This window comes from Bos mutus, chromosome 25, assembly GCF_027580195.1.
Source record: "Bos mutus isolate GX-2022 chromosome 25, NWIPB_WYAK_1.1, whole genome shotgun sequence".
NCBI classification, from domain to species: domain Eukaryota; kingdom Metazoa; phylum Chordata; class Mammalia; order Artiodactyla; family Bovidae; genus Bos; species Bos mutus.
The window spans coordinates 28970284-28994295 of record NC_091641.1 but is presented as its reverse complement, the minus strand read 5'-3'; the positions used below and the strand labels follow the sequence as shown (position 1 = coordinate 28994295).

Genomic DNA, 24012 nt, shown 5'->3' with positions numbered 1-24012 from the left:
TTGGAATTTGAGAGCTCCGCAATAACTGGTTGGAGAACTCTGATTGGTACACATCACAACCTGTGTCCGAGCATCTCTTAAGTGCCTCCCTCTGTCCTCAGAACCACCGTGAGGTCAAGCCACAGCTCTGTCACAGGAGCTCCCTTCTGCTCAGTTCCCTGGCAGTTCATTTTCCTAGGCGATTGTCCTAAAACAAGTTTTGTTCATATCCCTCCTCTGTGTCAGTCCTTTCAGTGGCTTTTTATTGCCCTACAGTCTGCATTTCTAAACACATCACACAAGGTCAGCGTGATCTGGGCCCATTGACTTCTCTAGCCCTTCCACAGCAACTCCCCATGTTTCCGTCAGGCCAACCCTTTTCTTCCCCTCCATCGTGCCCTGCCTACTGGCTGTACCTCCCATCTGGAAGCTGCTTGATCCTGCTTCCGTCCTTCCATTCCATCCTAACTCATTATTTTTCGTGTTTTGAATTAGATGTCTCTTCCCAGGAAACCTTTCTACCCCTGGTTCTAGACTAGGACCCTCCTCGCCTTGGTGTGGAACACCTTGTATTCCTGTTGCATTGTGGTGTGGTTACATTGATGATTCTCTGGAGCCCGTTTCTCGACTGCTGCATGACTGACTGTTTTTCTTTTAATACACCCAAGGCCTGGCGTTTAGTACTCTCTGAGGCCTCTGGCACCTGACCCACCTGGCCTCTGGCCATCGTCTGCTGACATTTGTTCTGCTCGAGCAGTCAGCTTCTAGACGTGGTTCCCTGTAGCCTCTACCAGGTTTCTCTACGTTGGCGTTACTGACATTTGGGCCAGATAATTCTTTGTTTGGGGCTGGGGGGCTGTCATTGTAATCATCATATAGGATGTTCAGCATCATCCCTGTAGAGACCAGTAATGCCCCACTGCCCTCTGCCCCATTGTGACAATCAAAAATGCCTTCAGACATTGTTAAATGTCCCCTGGGGGACACAGTCACCCTAAGTTGATCCACTTGTCTAGAAGGAAAGCTCTTTTAGGCAGAGGTTATGCTTACGTGGATCTTCATAAACTTAGCTTGTCACACATAGTCCACTTAAATGTATTGAATTGGGTAAATGAGGATGAAGGTACTGGGCAAGGAAGGGGATGGGTGGGAGAATGAAAAGAAAGGTTAGCCTTTCACATGAGGAGGGTGAGAGAAGAGAAGGAAATGGCAATCTACTCCAGTACTATTGCCTGGAAAGTCCCATGGACAGAATATAGCAAGTGCTTTGTGAGGAGTTGAGTTACTACACAGTGGACTCATGCTCTGTTTGGCCTCTTCAAATGACCACTTCTTTTGCCTTTTCGGCCATCCCCTAAGGACTTCTTTCCTGCCTTAGAGCTGATTGCTCAGAGGTGTCTTAGAATCAACCAGGAAGCATTTGTTAAAGCACCATGAAAATCATGGGCACAGATACGGGTCAGAAGCGACCCTGTCCTGTTGCTTTAGGCTGGTGGGAAAGACACTGTCCAGAGGCCCTTCCACCCCTCCCTTCCTGGCATGTCCCTATTTCTCCTTTCCCGTGTAGATTGTTAGGCCTTCCATTATGTCGTCCCATGGCACCTCTTCTTTTCCTTCATAGTATTCCTCACAGTTTTAATTATTTTTTTCTTTATTTAATGTTTCTATTCTTTGAGACTAAACTCTATGGAGGAAGGAACGGTGTATGTTTTGTTCATTTATCTTTCTGTAGCTCCTGGCATAGTATCTGGTGCATAGTAGGCATTCAGTACATAATTTATGTGAAAAAGAGAATGTGTGTGTGGTGGGTCCTCCAAGAACCCATATTCCGGTAGAGGAGACAGTGCATACTACAATGTCAAGTTCTGTACCAAAGGAGCAACAAAGTACAGTGCTGGTTTGGGAGTAAGATAGGAGAGTAAATTGGACTAGAAGTATCTGGGTTTTGGGGGAAGAAACTTATAAAATACAGAAGACCTGGAAAGAAAGAAGAAAAGTCATTCATGGCTAGAGGCTAATGTTGTTGTTCAGTTATTCAGTCATGTCTGACTCTCTGCAGCACCATGAACCGCGGCACACCAGGCCTCCCTGTCCTTCACCATCTCCCAGAGTTTGCTCAAACTCACGTCCATCGAGTCGGTGATGCCACCCAACTATCTCGTCCTCTGTCATCCCCTTCTCCTCCTGCCCTCAATCTTTCCCAGCATCAGGGTCTTTCCCGGCATGGGCTTCCCTAGTAACTCAGCTGATAATCTGCCTGGGGAATGCAGGAGACCCCGGTTTGATTCCTGGGTTGGGAAGATCCCCTGGAGAAGTGATAGGCTACCCACTTCAATATTCCTGGCTTCCCTGGTGGCTCACATGGTAAAGAATCTGCCCGCAACGTGGGAGATCTGGGTTCAGTCCCTGGGTTGGGAAGATCCCCTGGAGGAGGGCATGGCAAGAGGCTCAATACCAGGAGACAACCATTTTGATAAATGTCGATGTCTGTTTCTCTTAATATTTCTTTAAAATACAGTTACTTTATGCTTTGAAATAGTTCATGAATACAGAAAAATATAGAGAATAATATGATCTTTGAACCGTTTTAGTCAAATCATATCATTTTACTACCACTGCTTTACATTAAAAGCTTAAAATTGTATAAAATAAAATATTGCGCATATATTTGATGTCCCCTGTGTAACCTCCCAGCTGCTATTTCCCCACCTTCCTTCTGCAGAGAACCATCGTCCTACAGTGGATGTGTATCATTCCCATGCTTAGCTTTCTTCTTAATTACATACATATGTGTTAATCAACAATGTTTGTGGATCTTGAACTTTGTACAGTATGGTATCATCATACTCTGTATGTATTTCTGCAACTTGCTTTTTCATTTACCTTTGAGATGTATCTGTGTAGGAGTGTGTACCGGTAATTCTTCCTTTTTGCTATATGTATTCTAGGATTAGACTATAGTTTGTTCCTTCTCTGTCAGTGGAAATTTGGTTATTTTCATGCTTTGCTACCAAGTGACGTTACTGTGAACATGCTACCTTGTACGCATTTAAGAGCTTCTCTAAAGTTTGTAGCTAGAGGTGGAATTGCTGGTGCACAGGGCATGTGCCTCCTTGACTTCGCTAGCTGTTGCCAGATCATTCTCCAGTGTTGTACAAACTTCAGCCCTCAGCAGCACCCTCTGAGAGTTCCTGTTGTTTTGTATCCTTGCTAATCCCTGGTATTGCCAGGTTTTCGAAGTTTTCCTAATTTCAAGTTGTGCATTTCCTTGATTTCTGGTGTGTGTGAGCATCATTTCTTATGTTTATTTGGCTGTTTCAGTTACATCTTTTGTGACTGGTGTGGCTTTCTATTGGGTTGCTTTCCGCCCCCCCCCCTTATATCTTTAATTATTTGTGTATTCTATTTATCTTAGTTGGTATTTTTGCATTTCAAATATGTTCTGCCAGTAGCTTATCTTTCCACTTCATTTCTGGTGTGCTTTGTTGTGTTTAAGTTTTACATTTTAGTCAAGTCATACCTATTAGTCTGTTCATTTATGGTTGGTGCCCTTTAATACCATATTTAATAAATCTCTCTGTACTCTGAGTACTTTGGGATCATAAAGAGATCCTACCATATTTTCTTCCAAAAGTTCTGCTCTTCAGTGTAAGTCTAATACACATGAAATTTATTTGTGTGTGGGTATGAGATAGGGTTAGGAGACAGGTATCAAGACCATCCCCATGGAAAAGAAATGCAAAAAAGCAAAATGGCTGTCTCGGGAGGCCTTACAAATAGCTGTGAAAAGAAGAGAAGCGAAAAGCAAAGGAGAAAAGGAAAGATATAAACATCTGAATGCAGAGTTCCAAAGAATAGCAAGGAGAGATAAGAAAGCCTTCCTCAGCGATCAATGCAAAGAAATAGAGGAAAACAACAGAATGGGAAAGACTAGGGATCTCTTCAAGAAAATTTGAGATACCAAGGGAACATTTCATGCAAAGATGGGCTCGATAAACGACAGAAATAGCATGGACCTAACAGAAGCAGAAGATATTAAGAAGAGGTGGCAAGAATACACAGAAGAACTGTACAAAAAAGATCTTCATGACCCAGATAATCATGATGGTCTGATCACTGACTTAGAGCCAGACATCCTGGAATGTGAAGTCAAGTGGCCCTTAGAAAGCATCACTACGAACAAAGCTAATGGAAGTGATGGAATTTCAGTGGAGCTATTTCAAATCCTGAAAGAGGATGCTGTGAAAGTGCTGCACTCAATATGCCAGCACATTCGGAAAACTCAGCAGTGGCCACAGGACTGGAAAAGGTCAGTTTTCATTCCAATCCCAAAGAAAGGCAGTGCCAAAGAATGCTCAAACTACCGCACAATTGCACTCATCTCACACGCTAGTAAAGTAATGCTCAAAATTCTCCAAGCCAGGCTTCAGCAATACGTGAACTGTAAACTTCCAGATGTTCAAGCTGGTTTTAGAAGAGGCAGAGGAACCAGAGATCAAATTGCCAACATCCACTGGATCATGGAAAAAGCAAGAGAGTTCCAGAAAAACATCTATTTCTGCTTTATTGATTATGCCAAAGCCTTTGACTGTGTGGATCACAATAAACTGTGGAAGATTCTTCAAGAGATGGGAATACCAGACCACCTGACCTGCCTCTTGAGAAACCTGTATGCAGGTCAGGAAGCAACAGTTAGAACTGGACATGGAACAACTGACTGGTTCCAAATAGGAAAAGGAGTTCGTCAAGGCTGTATATTGTCACCCTGCTTATTTAACTTATATGCAGAGTACATCATGAGAAACGTTGGGCTGGAAGAAGCACAAGCTGGAATCAAGATTGCCGGGAGAAATATCAATAACCTCAGATATGCAGATGACACCACCCTTATGGCAGAAAGTGAAGAGGAACTAAAAAGCCTCTTTGTGAAAGTGAAAGTGGAGAGTGAAAAAGTTGGCTTAGAGCTCAACATTCAGGAAACGAAGATCATGGCATCCGGTCCCACCACTTCATGGGAAATAGATGGGGAAACAGTGGAAACAGTGTCAGACTTTATTATTTTGGGCTCCGAAATCACCGCAGATGCTGATTGCAGCCATGAAATTAAAAGTCGCTTACTCCTTGGAAGGAAAGTTATGACCAACCTAGATAGCATATTAAAAAGCAGAGAAAAAAAAAAAAAAGCAGAGACATTACTTTGTCAACAAAGGTCCATCTAGTCAAGGCTATGGTTTTTCCAGTGGTCATGTATGGATGTGAGAGTTGGACTGTGAAGAAGGCTGAGTGCCGAAGAATTGATGCTTTTGAACTGTGGTGTTGGAGAAGACTCTTGAGAGTCCCTTGGACTGCAAGGAGGTCCAACGAGTCCATCCTAAAGGAGATCAGTCCTGGGTGTTCACTGGAAGGACTGATGCTAAAGCTGAAACTGCAATACTTTGGCCACCTCATGAGAAGAGTTGACTCATTGGGACAACCCTGATTCTGGGAGGGATTGGGGGCAGGAGGAGAAGGGGACGACAGAGGATGAGATGGCTGGATGGCATCACTGACTCGATGCACATGAGTTTGGGTGAACTCCAGGAGTTGGTGATGGACATGGAGGCCTGGCGTGCTGTGATTCATGGGGTCACAAAGAGTCGGACACAACTGAGCAACTGAACTGAACTGAACTAATGAGATAGGGAACGGTTTTCCATGTGAATCAAAACAGTTGCACGAGTCTGTGTCTTTGATTGCAGAGTTTATTTCCCCCAGCTGGTTTGTGATGCCACTCTATCCTGTTTCTAGTTTGCTCTGCGCACATGGGCTCTGCTCTGTCAGTCTGTAGTGCATCCTTGTGGCAATTCTACACTGTCCTAGTTACTGTGGCTTTCTCTCTGTATATATTATGGATGGCCCCGTAGTAAGAACCTTCACTGATGGCTGTGATTGGAATTTCGGGTCTGGTGGTTGCATTAGGAAAGTAGATGGATGTGATGCTGTGGAGGGTTTTGAGGAGGACTTTAGGGCACAGGTTAGATCTCCCGTGGGACCTCATGGGTCACTGGATACTGATGGGGATTCCAGCAGGGACTGGGGTTGCGATTTTCCATCAGTAGTTAATGGTTTTTCAAAGGGGACTTGGAGTCTCCTGTATGTGGTTTTACCTGTATATTCCTTACGAACTTATATATGTGCCTTATTTTTTTCTCTGGAGACCTTTTCATTAACTTTTCATTTAAAATGTTATTCTCTTAAAATCTCACTAGATGCTTCAAACTTCTCTTACCTGAGAAAGCCCTGAGGAACTGGTTATTATGAGCATTCATTGCTTTGGTGTTACAGCCTTCATTTCAAGACTTGTTCTTAGCATTGCCATTTTCTTTTTCAGTTAAAATGGCACTTTTTTTTAAAGCTTTAGGCTTGTTTTTCTTCTATACTTTGTACTGAATTGAATCAGGAAAAAAAATGAATACTATTTTTAAATGCTATTATTCTTTTGAAGAAAACCTTCAATTTAAATGTTTGTCTAAACTGCAGAGGGTTTCTGTCAACTGTGTTTGCTTCTACTGAGAATGAGTAACATGACCTTTTTTAGATGTTACAGAGCGAGAGCAATATCACGATGCTTCAAATTATGACATTGTCTTCCTTCTTTTGGTGGCATCTGAAATCTTGTTAAGTAGAACTGAATTGGTAAGAATTAAATAGCTTAGAGAAAATTGGCCGAATAAAGGTCATTATGGATATGAGAGTTGGACCATAAAGAAGGCTTTAGCACCCAAGAATTGATGCTTTTGAACTGTGGTGTTGGAGAAGACTCTTGAGAGTCCCTTGGACTGCAAGGAGATCCAACCAGTCCATCCTAAAGAAGATCAGTCCTGGGTGTTCATGGGAAGGACTGATGCTGAAGCTGAAGCTCCATTACTTTGGCTACTTGATGTGAAGAACCAACTCATAGGAAAAGACCCTGATGCTGGGCAAGATTGAAGGCTGGAGGAGAAGAGGGTGACAAAGGATGAGATGGTTGGATGGCATTACTGACTCAATGAACAAGAGTTTTAGCAAACTCTGGGAGATAGTGAAGGACAGGGAAACCTGGTGTGCTGCAGTTCATGGGGTTGCAAAAAGTTGGACATGGCTTAGCAATTAAACAACACAAAGCTTCTGGTGCTTCTACAGTGTTCAAAAAATAACTTATTAAAAGAGATACAGAATGGGGGGAGGGGGGACCAAAACCTGTTTTTTTCCCCCTCCCAAAGTGGAAATATCTTTTTTCCTTTGAAAAAATATCTTTTTTTTCTCTTGCTATAAAGAAATTTATACAATGCCAAAGAATACAGAGTAGCACTGCCCAGGAGCACGTTGGGCAGTGATGGGTATGTTCTGTTCTGTGTGGCTAGGCCAGTAGTAATGAGTCATGTGTGTCTGTTGAGCACCTGAAATGTGAGTGGTGTGACTGCAGAGCTGAATGTTTAATTTTATTGAAGTATTCAGTTGCTCAGTCATGTCCAACTCTTTGCGACCCCATGGACTGCAGCACACCAGGTCCATCACCAACTCCCAGAGTTTACTCAAACTCATGTCCATTGAGTTGGTGATGCCATCCAACCGTCTCATCCTCTGTCATTCCCTTCTCCTGCCCTCAATCTTTCCCAGCATCAGGGTCTTTTCAAATGAGTCAGTTCTTCGCATCAGGTGGCCAACGAATTGGAGTTTTCAGCTTCAGCGTCAGTCCTTAATGAATATTCAGGACTGATTTCCTTTAGGATGGACTGGTTGGATCTCCTTGCAGTTCAAGAGTCTCAAGAGTCTTCTCTAACACCACAGTTCAAAAGCATCAATTCTTCAGAGCTCAGCTTTCTTTATAGTCCAACTCTCACACCCATACATGACTACTGGAAAAACCATAGCCTTGACTATATGAACATTTGTTGGCAAAGTGGAATCTTTGCTTTTTAATACTTTGTCTAGGTTATGCCGGGGTCCAGCCCCAGCTGATCCAGGGTATTCGAAGCGGGGACGGCGTCGGCGAGGATCAGGATACAATAGCTTCAATTAGATATTAATTAAAGATGTAAAGAGTAATAGAATGAGGATAGCTCAGTGGGAAAATTCAGTGGAGAAAAGAGGCTGAGTAGCTTGGTTTACGCGGGAGACCAATAAAACTTCAAGACAAGAAGTCTGCACCACTTACGTAGGCCGCAGGCGTCCTTCCGTTCTCCCGAAGGAGAGGAGACACTGAGGCCTCCCCGGTCGGATCTTAGAAGCCCAGGCATAATTAGTAAGCATGGCGGGTTCCGCGCTCCAGATGGAGACTCAGCTCGAGTGAGAGAGAGAGCGACATGGGGAGACCAGTATTTCGAGAAACTGATCCCAATTCTTTATTTTCCATGGTCTACTTTTATACACTGAGATGTATGCAAAAGTCACGGGGGGTCAGCAGTCCTGACTTTTATCAAAGTCAGGTGCTTCATACAAATGTATACAGAGGTCTTAGGGGTGTTACATTATCTTCTGGCCAGGGGGCCTGCTGACAATTTATGACCCTCTCCTTGTGACAGTGGTCAGTCAACCAGGACACTTATTTCTCCAGGGGTGATTATTCTTAAAACAGACGCCACCCAAATAAAGTTACATTCCTATAGGGTGAGGGTGTAGTGGGTTTTAGTTAAGGAAAGAATTTACTTAGCCTAAGGTCTAACGTGATTAATATCAAAGGTTAATACTTATTTCTTTTATATATTCATTAATGTGTGTAAGGGCAGGGGATATGGAGACTTAGCAACAAACATTGGCTCAACAAATGAAAAACCCTTCACCAATACAATTTCTAATCAGCCCACTATACTTATAGTTTTCTAACTTTTCTAAGGAACCTGTTTTTAGAAGGTTAAAGCATCTCGTGCCTCTCACGGTTGGGAGGCTGTGAGCAATCACATGTGGCCAGACGAGCCTGTCAGGCGGGCTAGAGAACCTTCAGAGGAGTTTGTAGGTTACAACACTCTTGTCACGCCCAGGAGTTTTTATTAACTGGAGCTCTAAGTTAACTCCTTCTCCGAAAGAGGTGGTGGGGGACAGCCCCCCGTAAAGTCAGAGGTGTAGGTGAGAGCACAAAGTAGTAAAGTAGGCAGGCTCTGGTTATGGGGGTAGATGCTCGAGGATTTCCAGGGGGACTCCTGAGGCTCGATCCCGCCTTTGCGTATGTCGAGCCTCCTTCCTCATGACCTTTGCCACGGGCAGAGTACCTCACTCTGGCCCCCAATAAGGTTAGACATAGCTTTTCTTCCAAGGAGCAAGTGTCTTTTAATTTCATGACTGCAGTCACCATTCACAGTGATTTTGGAGCGCAAAAAAGTAAAACCTGTCACTGCTTCCACTTTTTCCACTTCTGTTTGCCATGAATTGATGGGACCGGATGCCGTGATCTCAGTTTTTTGAATGTTAAGTTTTAAACCAGTTTTTTCAATCTCCTCTTTCATCCTCATCTTCACCTTTTTAGTTCCTCTTCATTGTCTGCCATTAGAGTGGTATCATCTGCATATACAAGGTTGTTGATATTTCTCCCGGCAGTCTTGATTCCAGCTTGTGATTCATCAATGTGGCATTTTGCATGATGTACTCTCAAATATAAGTTAAATAGGGTGACAGTACACAGCCTTGTCACACTCCTTTCCTAATTTGAACCAATGACTTATTGCATTTAAGATTTTAGGTTTCTCAGGAGACAGGTAAGTTGGTCTGGTATTCCCATTTCTTTAAGAATTTTCCATAGTTTGTTGTGATGCACACAGTCAAAGGCTTTAGCGTAGTCAGTGAAGCAGAAGTAGATGTTTTTCTGGAATTCCCTTGCTTTCTGATATGATCAAACGAATGTTGGCAATTTGATCTCTGGTTTCTCTGCCTTTTCTAAATCCAGCTTACATCTGGAAGTTCTCCATTCATGTACTGCTGAAGCCTAACTTGAAGGATTTTGAGAATAACCTTACTAGCATCCAGAATGAGCACAATTATACAGTAGTTTGCCCTTCTTCGGGATTGGAATGAAAACTGACCTTTTCCAGTCCTGTGGCCACTGCTAAGTTTTCCAAACTTGCTGACATATTGAGTGCAGCACTTTAACGGCATCATCTTTTAGGTTTTTAAATAGCTCATCTTTTAAGTTTTTAAATTTCATTACCTTCACTAGCTTTGTTTGTGGTAATGCTTCCTAAAGCCCGCTTGACTTCATACTCCAGGATGTCTGGCTCTAGGTGAGGGACCACACCATTGTGATTATTCCTAGTTATTTTTTGTATAGTTCTTCGTGTTTTCTTGCCACCTCTTCTTATCTTTTCTGATTCTGTTAGGTCCTTACTGTTTCTGTCCTTTATCTTGTCCATCCTTGCATGAAATGTTTCTTTGATACCTCCAATTTTCTTGAAGAGATTTCTAGTCTTTCTCATTCTATTGTTTTCCTCTACTTGTTTACATTGTTCATTTAGGAAGGCCTTATCTCTCCTTACTCTTCTCTGGAACTCTGCGTTCAGATGGGTATATCTTTCCCTTTCTCCCTTGCTTTTTGCTTCTTTTCTTTCCTCAACTGTTTGTAAAGCCTCCTCAAACCACCAGTTTGCTTTCTTGCATTTCTTTTTCTTTGGGATGGTTTTGGTTACCACCTCCTGTACAGTATTATGAACCTCCATCCATAGTTCTTCAGGAACTCTATCAGATCTAATCACTTGAATCTATTTGTCACCTCCACTGTATAATCATAAAGCATTTGATTTAGGTCAAACCTGAATGGCCTGGTGGTTTACCCTATTTTCTTCAATTTAAGCCTGATTTTTGCCATAAAGAGCTCATAATCTGAGCCATGGTCAGCTCCAGGTCTTGTTTTTGCTGACTCCGTAGAGCTTCTCTGTCTTCGGCTGCAAAAGATATAATCTATCCGATTTCGGTGTTGAACATCTGGTGATGTCCATGTGTAGAGTCTTTGTTTGTGTTGTTCAAAGAGGGTGTTTGCTAAGATCAGTGTGTTCTCTTGACAAAACTCTGTTAGTCTTTGCCCTGCTTCATTTTGTACTCCAAGGCCAAACTTGGCTGTTACTCCAGGTATCTCTTGACTTCCTACTTTTGCACTCCAGTCTCCTGTGATGAAAGGACATCTTTTTTTGGTGTTGGTTCTAGAAGGTCTTCAAAGAACCGTTCAGCTTCTTCAATATCACAATATTACTGTGATATTGAATGGTTGCCTTGGAAACGAACCGAGATGATTCTGTTGTTTTTGAGATTGCACCCAAGTACTTCACGTGAGGCTGCAGACAAGTGTGTTGAGTACTTCAGTGATGTGCATGGGGTTAAGTTGTTAAAAACTGAGAAATCTGCGTTTTGTTTTGTCCTGTTGGAATTCCCTGTTCCAGTCACCTGGTGGAATTGCCTAGGAGATCATATAAAGACCTGTCTGGAGTCACTTGCCTGCAGCCTCAAAGACCATTTAAGGCTGACAGTCTTTACTAGTGCTTTGTCTAAGGAGAGGGAGCTGGATGTCATGCTAACAGGGGTGTCTGCCCTCTGCATGACACCTTGGATAGGTTGGTGGTGGGGGCTGCCTCTAGCCTACCTGAGGGGCAAGTGTGTGAATGGCTACATGGGCACACTCTCTGACTTACATCACCCTCTGCCCAGCCCTTCTGGAAAGGCCATCTTTGCTTCATGGTCAGAATTCCATTGGGGATAAATACTTGGGGCTCTCTCTCATTTGAAATGAAGTCTTAATTCCTACCCAAAGTTTAATGGAAATCCTGGCTTGGCAAAGAGAGAATGGTTATGTCAGCCAGGATCTCCTAGAATTCTCTAAAAATACTCTGTTGTTGCTCATCTGATAGTCTTCTTCTTCTTAAAATAATTTGATTAGTAATCCCATGTAACTAGTTGCTTTTCTCATTTGGCAAATGAGTTTTCATGCACTAAATCTGTTTTAGAAGGTTTATAATATGCTGAGGTCATTTCCATCATGTTCCAAATGATGATTAAAGGTTTTTAGTCTTTATCTGAAAAATATTTTTCTTAAGGACATTGATGTATTTACAGGAAATAATTAAAATGATGCTGCTTGAAAAACAAAGGTCTTATGAAACACAGAAACCTGAGCTCCTTCCCCTTCATTGGTTTAGTCATTTCCAGTACAGAAATTGTAACCCTAAACAATTACTTTCAAGGCCTAAATTCAAAATCCTGAACTTTTCTGGCTACTTTAGGAAAAAGCTGAAGAGATAACAAGGTTATAAGAAATAAAAAGTATATAGAGTGTTTTTGTTTTATTAATTGTACTTTAAAAAAACTTGGTAAATTCTTAAAATCACTGAAATTAGTTTGAGTACCTAGTTTTTTATTTTTTCAGAACAGCCCATATATATAGCCATGTTATATTGCCAAATATCTAGAAATCTAAAACCTGTTAAATCCCAAATATTATAGGAAACAGTACAGAATATGAATATTGATTTCAACCTCCATTACTTTTAGAGCTAGCTTGTGTATGCCTGTTAGGGAAATTTAAAAAGCATATTATCATTTATTCATCAGAATGTTTTTGTATGTGTGTCACAACATTTGGTAGGAATAAACTCTTTTTTGCTTGGAAGTTTGAAGTACTAGAAGGTCAAGACAAGCTAGAAATGAGGTTTAACATGAAGTTTTTACAAAATTCCCATAATAATTGCATTGGGAGACCAGGAGTTGCTAATATTTGTTGACTACTTAATATGTGCTCAAAGCTCTGCTCTGCACCTCAAATCCATTCAATTGTCCTTTTAATCCTGTGACATAAGTACCTTTGTCACCCTATTTTTAACTAAAGATCCCGAGGCTTTGGAAGCTTAAGTGGTTTGCCCACCAGCTAGAAAATTTCAGAGCTGAAATTTGAACCCAAGCAGCTTTCACCATCACAGGTCTCGTGTGACAAGGTCTCTCGTGAAATGTGGGCTGAACACTGTGACAGTTAGGTGAATACATCTGCCAGGAACCAGCCATACCTAAAAACAAAGCCAATGTGCAATTACTGAATACCTGCTCAGTGCCAACCTTGATTCCAAGCACTTGACGGGTACTGCCACATTTAATTTGCACCCCGACTCAGTGGACAGATTTTGAGTCAACTCTGGGAGTTGGTGATGGACAGGGAGGCCTGGCGTGCTGCAGTCCATGGGGTTGCGGAGAATCAGACACAACTGAGCAACTGAACTGAACTGAAGAGAGATATCATTTACACCCATTTTACAAAGAGGTTTAGGGAAGTTAAGTAACTCGCCCACAGTTGTGCTTCACATAACTCATGAAGTTAGGATAGCGTGTAGTAATGGATTAACATCAGTTTAAGAAAGATTTTTATTAATTTATTGCAAGGATTTCCCTAGTTCTCTTCAGTTTTGATTTTAATCATTGACTAAGATGAATATGCAATAGACAAATTTCAGATGGCACAGCACTGAGTGTGTATATATTGGAAGATGGAACAATATTCAGAAACTGATTTTTGTGTTAATTTGTTTCTTTTTTACCATTCATGTCTTCAGACATCCCTGGAGAAGGAAATGGCAACCCACTCCAGTATTCTTGCCTGGGAAATCCCACAGACAGAGGAGTCTGACAGGCTACAGTCCATGGGCTTGCAAAAAAGCCAGATACAACTTAGCAACTAACCAACAACAAAGTTCAAAGATAATAATCAAACAGCACTAGCATCTGCTCTCCCCTCTGACCACAGGCACCCTGTTGCACATGCCGTTCACACTCACGCAGTTGGAAATGGTCCTACTGCTTTCTTGTGTCTTTATTCAGAGTTTCAGTTTAGCAAAATGAATATGTGTATATTCTTCTTTTTCTCTTTTTCTAGTTCATTGTTTCACTTACCAACAAATCATATATCTTTCCATGTCAGTATTGTGAGAGCTTCCTCGTTCTTTCTTATAACGGTGTAGCAGTAATATTTTGTTTGGGTGTACAATAATTTAACTCATTTCTTATTGACCATGACTGGCTGCTGCTGCTAAGTCGCTTCAGTCGTGTCCGACTCTGTGCGACCCCGTAGACGGCAGCCCACCAGGCTCCCCCGTCCCTGGGATTCTCCAGGCAAGAACACTGGAGTGGGTTGCCATTTCCTTCCAATGCATGAAAGTGAAAAGTGAAAGTGAAGTCGCTCAGTCGTGTCCGACTCTTAGCGACCCCATGGACTGCAGCCTACCAGGCTCCTCCGTCCATGGGATTTTCCAGGGAAGAGTACTGGAGTGGGGTGCCATTGCCTTCTCCGACCATGACTGGAGTTGTTTCTAATTGGTTGCTATTGAAAATCATATGCAACAAATACAATATCATTGTTTTAAATTTATTTTTAATATTCACATGATAACACTTTTTTTTTAAAGTATTTATTAGGACTGCCCTGGGTCTTCGTTGCTGCACTTGGACTTTTTCTAGTTGCAACAAGCAGGGGCTACTCTGTAGTTGCAGTCTGTGGGCTTCTCATTGTGAGGCTTTTCATGCTGCACAGCACAGGCTCTGTGTGCTTGGACTTCAGTAGTTGCTGCACTCGGGCTCATTGAAGCTCATGGGCTTATTAGTTTCTCCAAAGCACGTGAGATCTTAGTTCCTGGACAAGGAATTGAACCCATGTCCCCTGTGTTGACAGGCAGATTCTTAGCCACTGGACCACCAGGCAAGTCCCACAGTCACTGTTTTTGACATACAGTTCTGATTTTTGACAAATATATAGGGTTGTGTAACCACACCCATAATCAAGATACACAACAGTTTCATCTCCCCAAAACTCCCTTGGCTTCCTGTTTGTTATCAACCCCACCTCTGCCAGCCAGGGATCTGCTCTCTGTACTTTCCCACAGTGTCCCTGTACCGAAGCCTCTGAGGGCGGCTTCTTCGACTTAACGTAATGCATCTGAGGTTCAGCCTTCTTGTTACAGAGGATGTTGCTCATCCTTGTTATTGCTCAGTGGTATCGTATGATATGCATGCACCACAGTGTTTTATTCTGTCCAAACCGAAGGGCTTTGGATTGTTTCCAGTTTTTTAGACTTATGAATAAAGCTCCTATAAGCATTCATACGCAGATTATAGTATCTTTTTAAAAGCAGCCTTATTGAGGTATCATTTACATACCTTAAGATTAACTCATTTAAACGTGTAAAATTTAATGGATTTTGGTAAATTTACAGAATCAGGCAGCCATCACTATAATCTGATTTTACATTTCATCACACCAGAAAGAAACCTTTGCCCATTTACAGTTAATCCCTCTTCCCACCTCCAACCCTGGAAAACCACTAGTCTATTTTCTGCCTCTACAGATTTGCTTTTTCTGGAAATTTCATGTAAATGGAATCATGCAACATGTGGTCTTTGGCATCTGTCTTCTTTCATGTAGCATAATGTTTTTTAGTTTTGTTCGTATTATATCAGTGTTGCTTTCTTTTTGGTGGCTAAATAATATTCCACTGGAATGTATATCACATTTGGTTAATCTATTCACTAATTAATGGACATTTAAGTTTATGGTTTTGAGTTACTATGAACAATGCTGCTATGAATGTATGTTTACAAATTTTTGTGTAGATTTTATGTTTTCATTTCTTTTGGATAGATAACTAGGAGTGGAATTGCTTGATCATTATGAAATTTTATTTAACACTTTAAGAAAATACCAAGTGGTTTTTCAAAGTAGCTGTATCATTTTACATTCTCACCAGTACTATGTGAAGGTTCTGGTTTCTCCGCACCCTTTCCAACACTTCTGATTGTCTTTTTTGTTACAGCCATTCTAGTGGGTGTCAAGGGCTGTCTCATTGTGGTTTTAATTGCACTTCCCTGTGCAAGTGACTGATGATACTGAGCATATTTTCATGTGTTTATCAGAATTTGTATATCCTCTTTAATGAAATGCTTATTCAAATGTTTTGCCCATTTTTAAATTGGAATTTTTGTCTTGTATTTTGAATTTTAAGAGTCCTTTACATACTGGATCAAGCAGTTCATTACCTGATATGTGATTTGCAAAATGCCACAGAATTTTTTTTTTAAACGAAGATACAGTAGGTTTTTTTATTGAATAAATATTTCTGCACTTGTTATATGCCTTTGGTTAGTTTCTGGAGTTTTAAAAAGGTTATTTTTGGCAGTGTTGTCTTGTTTTGTCATTGCCTTTGGGGAGAGGACTTTCTGAGCTCTTTTCTCTGCCTTTCTGAAAGGCCCACCTACAGTTTCATCTTGAACATGTAAATTCCCAGAAGATAAATTGCTGGATCAAAGAGTTTGTGTATTTGTAATCTTAATAGGTGTTGACAAATTTTATCCGTAAAGGTTATATCACTTTATAAAGGTATATTTATTCCATAAATTAGAATTATACCTTCTAATTTATAAGGTAAGGCTCAATTTCGCCAATCTGTGTTATTAAACTTTCAGAATTTTGCCAGTCTAAATGAAAATGGTTTCCTGTGGTAGTTTTAACATTTCTTTCTTTGTGAGGAGGGTTGGACATCTTGTCATATTTTAAAAGAACATTCCTTTTCTGTGAGCTTTACTCATATCCTTTGCTCATTAAAAAATTTCGATTATTGATCTTTTCTGTTTATAGGAGCTTATTCCTTTGTGTGACAAGTTGCAAATACAGACTTCCTGGTATGTCATTTTGATCACTTTGATCTTGTTTATGGTTTTCCTGGCATGTAGATGTTGATATGAATATACATATAAATACATATGCATATGTTTAGTTGTTCAGTCATGTCTGACTCTTTGCCACCCCATGGACTGAAGACAGCCAGGCTCCTCTGTTCATGGGATTCTCTAGGCAGGAATGCTGGAGTAGATTGCCACGCCCTCCTCCAGGAGATCTTCCCAACCCAGGGATTGAACCCAGGTCTTCCCCATTGCAGGCAGATTCTTTACCGTCTGAGCCACCATATATAATTATATAATTTATTCATCTTTTTCTGTGGCTTCAGGAGTTGGGGTAATAGGTCTCCCCCACTCCCAAGACAATGGAGGGGCAATGGCATTGGCAAAGAAACGGCAATGGCAAAGAAATAAATTTTCTTCTATAACCTTTATGATCTCTCATTTTAACCATTAAATCTCTGATTCATGAGCAATTTATCCTGCTGAACTATGTTAAGTTTTTCTCCCCCCTTTCTTCAAAAAGTCCATCTCTTAAGCTCGTAATTTGCAATTCCAATACTGAATTTCCATGCATAGATGTATCAATGTTTAGACCTTTTCTTCTGTATCATGTCTTTCTGTCTCTCACTTCAGACACTAATGTCATACTGTTTTAATTATTGAGGTTTCATAATATATTTGCATATTTGCTAAGGCTAGTAGCACTCTTGCCTCTCAGTGGTTTTCCAGGCAACTTCTGCTTTTTTTTTTTTTCTTTTCTTTTCCTTAAGGGCTTTAGCATTAGCTTGCCCAGTTTCCCTACTCCACTTCAAAGGAAAAATGATCCTTTTTGTACTTTTATTTCAATCATTTAAATTTTATAGGTTGAATTAGGCAGAATAGACATCTATGTGATATTGTCTTCCTGTCCAAGAATATAATATACTTCTTCAAGTCTTCATTGCAGGTCTTCAGTAATGTGTTAAAATGTTCCTTTAAAGATTCTGTACATTCCCAGTTACATTTATTTCTAGATATTTTATCTTTTTCATTGCTATTGTTAATGGGTGTTTTCTTCCATTACATCTTCTATTAATGGTTATTTGTTTAAAAGATAATAAATGAAGCAATAAGTATAAGAAGAGCTTTTTTAATAGAGATAATTGTGAGGCTCTGACCTGGAATTAAAACAAGCAAAAAATCAGTTAAATAGGAAGAAGATGATTGGAGAAACCATTATAATAGTAGCTACTTATATGCTGACATTTAAACTTTGTCATAATCTCATTAATTTAAACTAGGGTGACCTGTTTATAAGTGAAAGAATGAAGCTTTATTGAGTTAATACACCTTGCTCAAGGTTATATAGCTTCTTAGTGATATTGCTGAATTTTGTCTCCATATCTAACTCCAGAACCTTAACTCTGAACTGATATCCTGTAGTATACCATTCCCTGCATAAAAGGATTTTGTTAAAGGTTCATACTTATAAATTCACAGCAAATTAATAAAAGCCTCACCAGTGAGTGAAATAGTCTTCCTTCATTTTTTAGCAGTTCATGTGTACCATCATTGGAAAACTGGATTCAGTTCTGGGTCTCATAATTAAAATGTAGATAAGCTATCTTTTAATTAGTTCATGCTAGTATGACCAGAAAAGTGAAACTGTGATTTAAAATAACATTGTCCCAATAAAATTTTTTTTTTATTAAAAAAATTAACACTGTCAAATGAATTGATAGTAAGCTCACAGAACACTGAGAATGAGCTATGAATTTTTTAGAATTTCCACTGTTCGAAAATTAATTGAATTTTCTCTTCCTGGTGCCAAGTATAGACCCTGGATTAAGGAGTACATGTTACCTAGAGTAAGTATTCAAGTTACAATTGTTATGTAACATATCACCCGAAACTTCCTGGCTGAAACCCACAGTAGTTACTTATTATCTTCTATGGGTAAGGGATTTGAGGAGGGCAGTTGTGGTTTCGTCTCCGGTTTGGTTGCAGTCAGACAGTGGCTGAAAATACAACAGCAAGGGGAGGTGACTGAAATAGGGGGGCTACCCAGGCATTTCTGTCTCTTCACCTCATCTCAGGGCTGGTATGTGTTCTTCATGGGCTAGTTTTGGCTTCCTCACCATGTAGCAGCCTCAGGGCATCTCAGCAGCTCCAAAGATGAATATTCTGAGACCTAGGCAGATCTATTATGACCTAATCTTATAAGTCATGTACCACCCTTTACCCTATAGCACAGACTAGCCTAAATACAAGCAGAAGCAGCTTAGGCCTCACCTTTTGATGGGAGGAATGCCAGAGTCACGTTGTAATAAGAAGATGTAGGAATGAAGATAGTGTCATGTCTTCCTTTTGAAAATACAACCTGCCACAGTGATGGTTTCCTTTCAGTACAAGAAAGGAGCTTGTGATAGAATTCTGAGGTGAAAAAGGACTGTTTGTGGAGGAATAAGATGTTTTCCTTATCGGGTATGTTCAGAAGAAGTCAGGGTATCCATAAGGTAGTATGGTTGTAGTGTCTGAAATTATACTCCAGTGTTGTAGAAATGATTCTGGGAATGTTTAACCTTAACTACTTTGAACATAATAATAAGTGTTTTTTTAAATTTATGAGTGTGGTTACTGTGCATTAAGATGCATATTATATCACTTTGTGAAAAGTTTAGAACTTTTCTAGATAACTTTCTTTTCTAGTTTTCTAATTTTCCTCCCTAGTTTTCTAGATAACTTTTTTAGATAAGAATATCTTATCAAAAGAACTAAATCAACAACCTAGCTTTCCATCTTAATAAAACCAGAGAAGAAGAACAAACTAAACCTAAGGCAGACAGGAGGAAGGAAGTAATAAAATTTAGAATAGAAATAAATAATAGAGAAAATAAATAATAGAAAAATCAGTGAAACCAAGGGTTTTGATTAGAGTTTTTTGAAAAAAGGGACAAACCTTTAGTTAGACTAAGAAAAAAAGAGGAAAAATTCAAATTACCAGAATCAGGAATGAAAGTGGGAACATTACTACTAACATTACGAAATAAAAAGAATTTTAAGGGGATACTGTGAACAGTGAAATGTCAACAAATTAGGTAACTCAGATGAAATGGACCAATTTTTAGAAAGATGCAAATTGCCAGAACTGATTCATGATGAATTAGAAAATCTGAGTAGACCTGTAGCAAATAAATTGAATTAGTGATGATACAACTTGCCAAAAAGGAAAACCCAGAACCAGATGGCTTCACCAGTTTAAAGAATTAACTCCAATTTTTCGTAAACTCTTCCAAAAAATAGAAGATAAGGGAATATTTAACTCATTATTTGAGGCTGATATTACATTGATACCAAAACCAGACAAAGAGAGCACATGAAAAGAAAATCACAGACTATCCCCCTTGTAAATAAAGGTTATAGCAACCCAAGTCCAGCAGCTTATAAAAAGGATCATGTACCATGACAAGTGGGATTTATCACAAGAATGAAAAATTTATTTAACATCTAAAAATCAATGTTATACACTATATAGCAGAATAAAGAGGGAGGGACCCACAATTTTCTTAATAAATACAGAAAAAGCATTTGACAAAATCTAACATCGTTTTGTGTTAAAAACACCCCAAACACTAGGAATACAAGAGAGTGTTTCCAGCCTGATAAAGGGCATCTGTGAAACACCTGCAGCCAGCAGCATACTGATGGTGAGAGACTGAACGCCCCCACACTTGGATTAGGAACAAGAAAGGACATCCGCTCTTGCCACTTCTGCTCAGCATTGTACAGTGTCTAGCCAGGGAAATAATGCAAGAAAAGAAATAAAAGGCATCTAGATTAGAAAGGAAGTAAAACTGTTTAAATGAAATGTCTAGAATATAGGCAAGTACACAGAGACAAGAAAGTGGTACCAAAGGCTGGGGGAAAAGGGGGATTTAGGAGGTGATGGCAGAAAGTGAAGAGGAACTCAAAAGCCTCTTGATGAAAGTGAAAGTGGAGAGTGAAAAAGTTGGCTTAAAGCTCAACATTCAGAAAACGAAGATCACGGCATCCGGTGCCATCACTTCATGGGAAATAGATGGGGAAACAGTGGAAACAGTGTCAGACTTTATTTTTTGGGGCTTGAAAATCACTGTAGATGGTGACTGCAGCCATGAAATTAGAAGATGCTTACTCCTTGGAAGGAAAGTTATGACCAACCTAGATAGCATATTCAAAAGCAGAGACATTACCTTGCCAACAGAGGTTCGTCTAGTCAAGGCTATGGTTTTTCCTGTGTCATGTATGGATGTGAGAATTGGACTGTGAAGAAAGCTGAGCACCGAAGAATTGATGCTTTTGAACTGTGGTGTTGGAGAAGACTCTTGAGAGTCCCTTGGACTGCAAGGAGATCCAACCAGTCCATTCTGAAGGAGATCAGCCCTGGGATTTCTTTGGAAGGACTGATGCTAAAGCTGAAACTCCAGTACTTTGGCCACCTCATGTGAAGAGTTGACTCATTGGAAAAGACTCTGATGCTGGGAGGGATTGGGGGCAGGAGAAGGGGACGACAGAGGATGAGATGGCTGGATGGCATCATTGACTTGATAGACGTGAGTCTGGGTGAACTCCGGGAGCTGGTGATGGACAGGGAGGCCTGGCATGCTGCTATTCATGGGGTCGCAAAGAGTCGGACACGACTAAGTGACTGAACTGAACTAATGGGGGTGGGGTCTCTTTTAGATATCATGAGATGTTCTGAAATTAGATAGTGATGGTTGCACACCTGTGACTGCTGAAGATCTTAAAATTGTACACATTAAAATGATGGATTTTATAGTATGTGTATTATATCGCAACAACAAAAACCACTTATCTACAACTGTTGTTTCACAGCTGTTTGAAATTGCAGTTTTATAATGTATGCTAAAGTGTTTAATGGAGAGAATTCACAACAATTTTGAAAGGACCATGCTACAGTGAGAATAGATTATTTTGTATTTAACTAATGGCATTAGAAACTTAGGTAAAATTATACCATCTGCTAGAGTGCTGTTGCAAAACTCTGAATATTAGCTTTCATTTGGTTTGTACTCTGAACTGTTGTCTCAGAGTGCAGTATTAACACATTTTGCATAAAGTTAGACAGTGATGAAATAATATCTAAGAAGTAATTTGTATTAACAGATTCCTGAAACCTTGAAAAGACCAAGTTTCCAGTATGAGGTGCCCTTGGCATCAACATCAATTTAAAAATGTTTCGTGGTTGAACCTGCCTTATCCATCTTCCTCTTGCTCAGCTTGTGGGATGGGCAGCCTTCTCCCACTCCTGGACACACTGAATGGGCATGTTGAGGAGGTGACACTGAAGTCTAGTGATGGATTTCTGCCCTCACTAATTATTAAGTTATGTGCTAACCAAAGTCAGCTGTGTTTATTCTTAAATATGTTTATTCCAGTAGTAGTAGTAATCATAATTATGTAGTTTAACCAAATATTATGTAAACTGATGAACTGTGCATGCAAAAATGTTAAATGTCTGGGACCACAAAGCCATGTTACTTAATACTTTTAAATTGAGTGTGGGCAAGAAACTAAATTGGCTTCAGAACTGTAAAAATATAGACACACACTGTGCTCAAAATCCTTTAAATTTTTGTTCTACTTTAAATAAATGGAAACTAGGAGTCATAGACAGTGGTGGTTTATGCCAGAGAGCTGACATCTACAGAGAGACGGCCTTGACTCTATATTGGAAGACTGGCAAACACATGGGTCTTTCTTTCTGCACTCCGACTTAAAGAAAATGTCTGACAATTTATGTATATCAGTTGTAATGATTCCTCTGTTAACTGAGTTTTTTATTTTACCCAGTATCTAGTGTGGTTGCCTCAGACAAGAGGGTTGCTCTTCTGAGTACTGGATTATAAGTTAGAGGACTTGTACAGAGGACTCGTGGTTCCCAGCTATGCTACTTAACTAGTCAAGATAGCTTGGATAAGTAAATTAAGCTTCATCTTTTTTCATGTATTAATATTTTGCAATACTTTGTTTAATATCTTTGCTTAAATTGAAATTCAAATTCTACTGATTTCTGATATCAGAAAGAGTAAAGAGCTTAGAAAACAGCAAAAAAAAGACCACCCTCCTAAAAGGAGGAGGGGCCCTTACTCGTCCCCTTTCTTTCTGTTTTTCTCTTTCTCTCTTCTCTTCTTCCTTCCCCTCACAACTCCTCTCCCTGCCTTATAGAACTTAGAAATAGGAGTACAGTATATATTTTTTATCTGTTAAGTAAAACATTTGTTTAATCTGTTTATAAATGTTTACTTTTAGCTTTTAAATCAAATGCCAATTTATGGTTCAACAAAACTAGAGTTTGTTTTTAACCTAGTGTTTGATAAATGTGGAAATCATTTCAGCTTAAAATTAATCCTCCAATCAGTTCTTATTCTCTGAGAATCATTCATTTTGGATCAACTTGGAAAATGTAATTGTTCAAGCTAAAAAGATTTGGGTTTTGGCTGTTTTACTTGTGGAACAAATAAAATTTTCTAGCTTTTTCTGTCTTTTTATATAGTGATTTAAAAGCCACATGTATTTTAAACTTTTGCTAATTCAAATTTTTATTTATAGATTATAATGAATATTTCAGAAACACTCTTTACATAAATGTTAGGTACAGTACTTCAGAATGCATCACTTTGGAGAGTGTTAAGTATGCACTTTGCTCCATGTTCTGTTCATTTGAAACATGTCTGCAGTAAACAAGTTAAAAAATAAATCACCATGTTGGCATTTTTACAGCTACAACAGCCACTTGAAGCACAGAAGAGCAGTTATGTAACTTTTTCTATACAGTGTATTGTCAGTGTTCAGTATATTTGTAGTACATTTCTGCTATGTATTTAATAGCTGCACATAAAACTTCAACTGCTACAAATGAAAACCCTGCCTAGAAGTTGTTTATTTGAAAAAGTTATAACCTGATGTCAAAAACATGTCTTGTTTATGTGCAGTACATCTACAGCTTTAGATTTCATTTTCTTCTGCTCTAAAGTTTAATTCCGGCTACACCTTCAGGGTTTGCTAAAGTGGAACAGTAAGAGGAGAGAATTTCCTTCATCCGCCCTGAAGCAGATGAGGCCACTGGCTTCTTTCCAGCGCTAATGTGTCATAACTGCGTGCTCGACAAGGTCTACGCACAGAGGTCACGGAACCCAGGTGCCCACCACAGTGCCTGAGGCTCTGGACCTTCAGTGTGTGTGTAAAGAACGGTGCATGTGGAGCATTCCACAGCTGCCTTTCCCTCCTCTGCACCACTGCCTTCTCCCACAACATCTGTCTCTCCCAATTATTTGCTCCAACTTACTGCACTTTGGCACGTAAATGTCGTGTTATTGTGCAAGGTATATGGGCTTTAAAGTT

General features: G+C 39.9%; 1 protein-coding gene across 8 annotated transcripts in view; it reads left to right on the top strand.

Moving 5' to 3' along the window:
• The window catches only part of MRTFB (myocardin related transcription factor B), a 291761-nt gene that overhangs the window by 125410 nt on the left and 142339 nt on the right, over nucleotides 1-24012 (top strand). For 2 of the 8 annotated variants that reach the window (XM_070362299.1, XM_070362298.1), the window contains one exon: nucleotides 16586-16629. The exons of the other annotated variants lie outside the window; for them this stretch is intronic. The gene's annotated coding sequence lies outside the window, so the exon portion shown is untranslated. The remainder of the gene's footprint in view (nucleotides 1-16585; nucleotides 16630-24012) is intronic. 8 annotated transcript variants of the gene reach the window in all.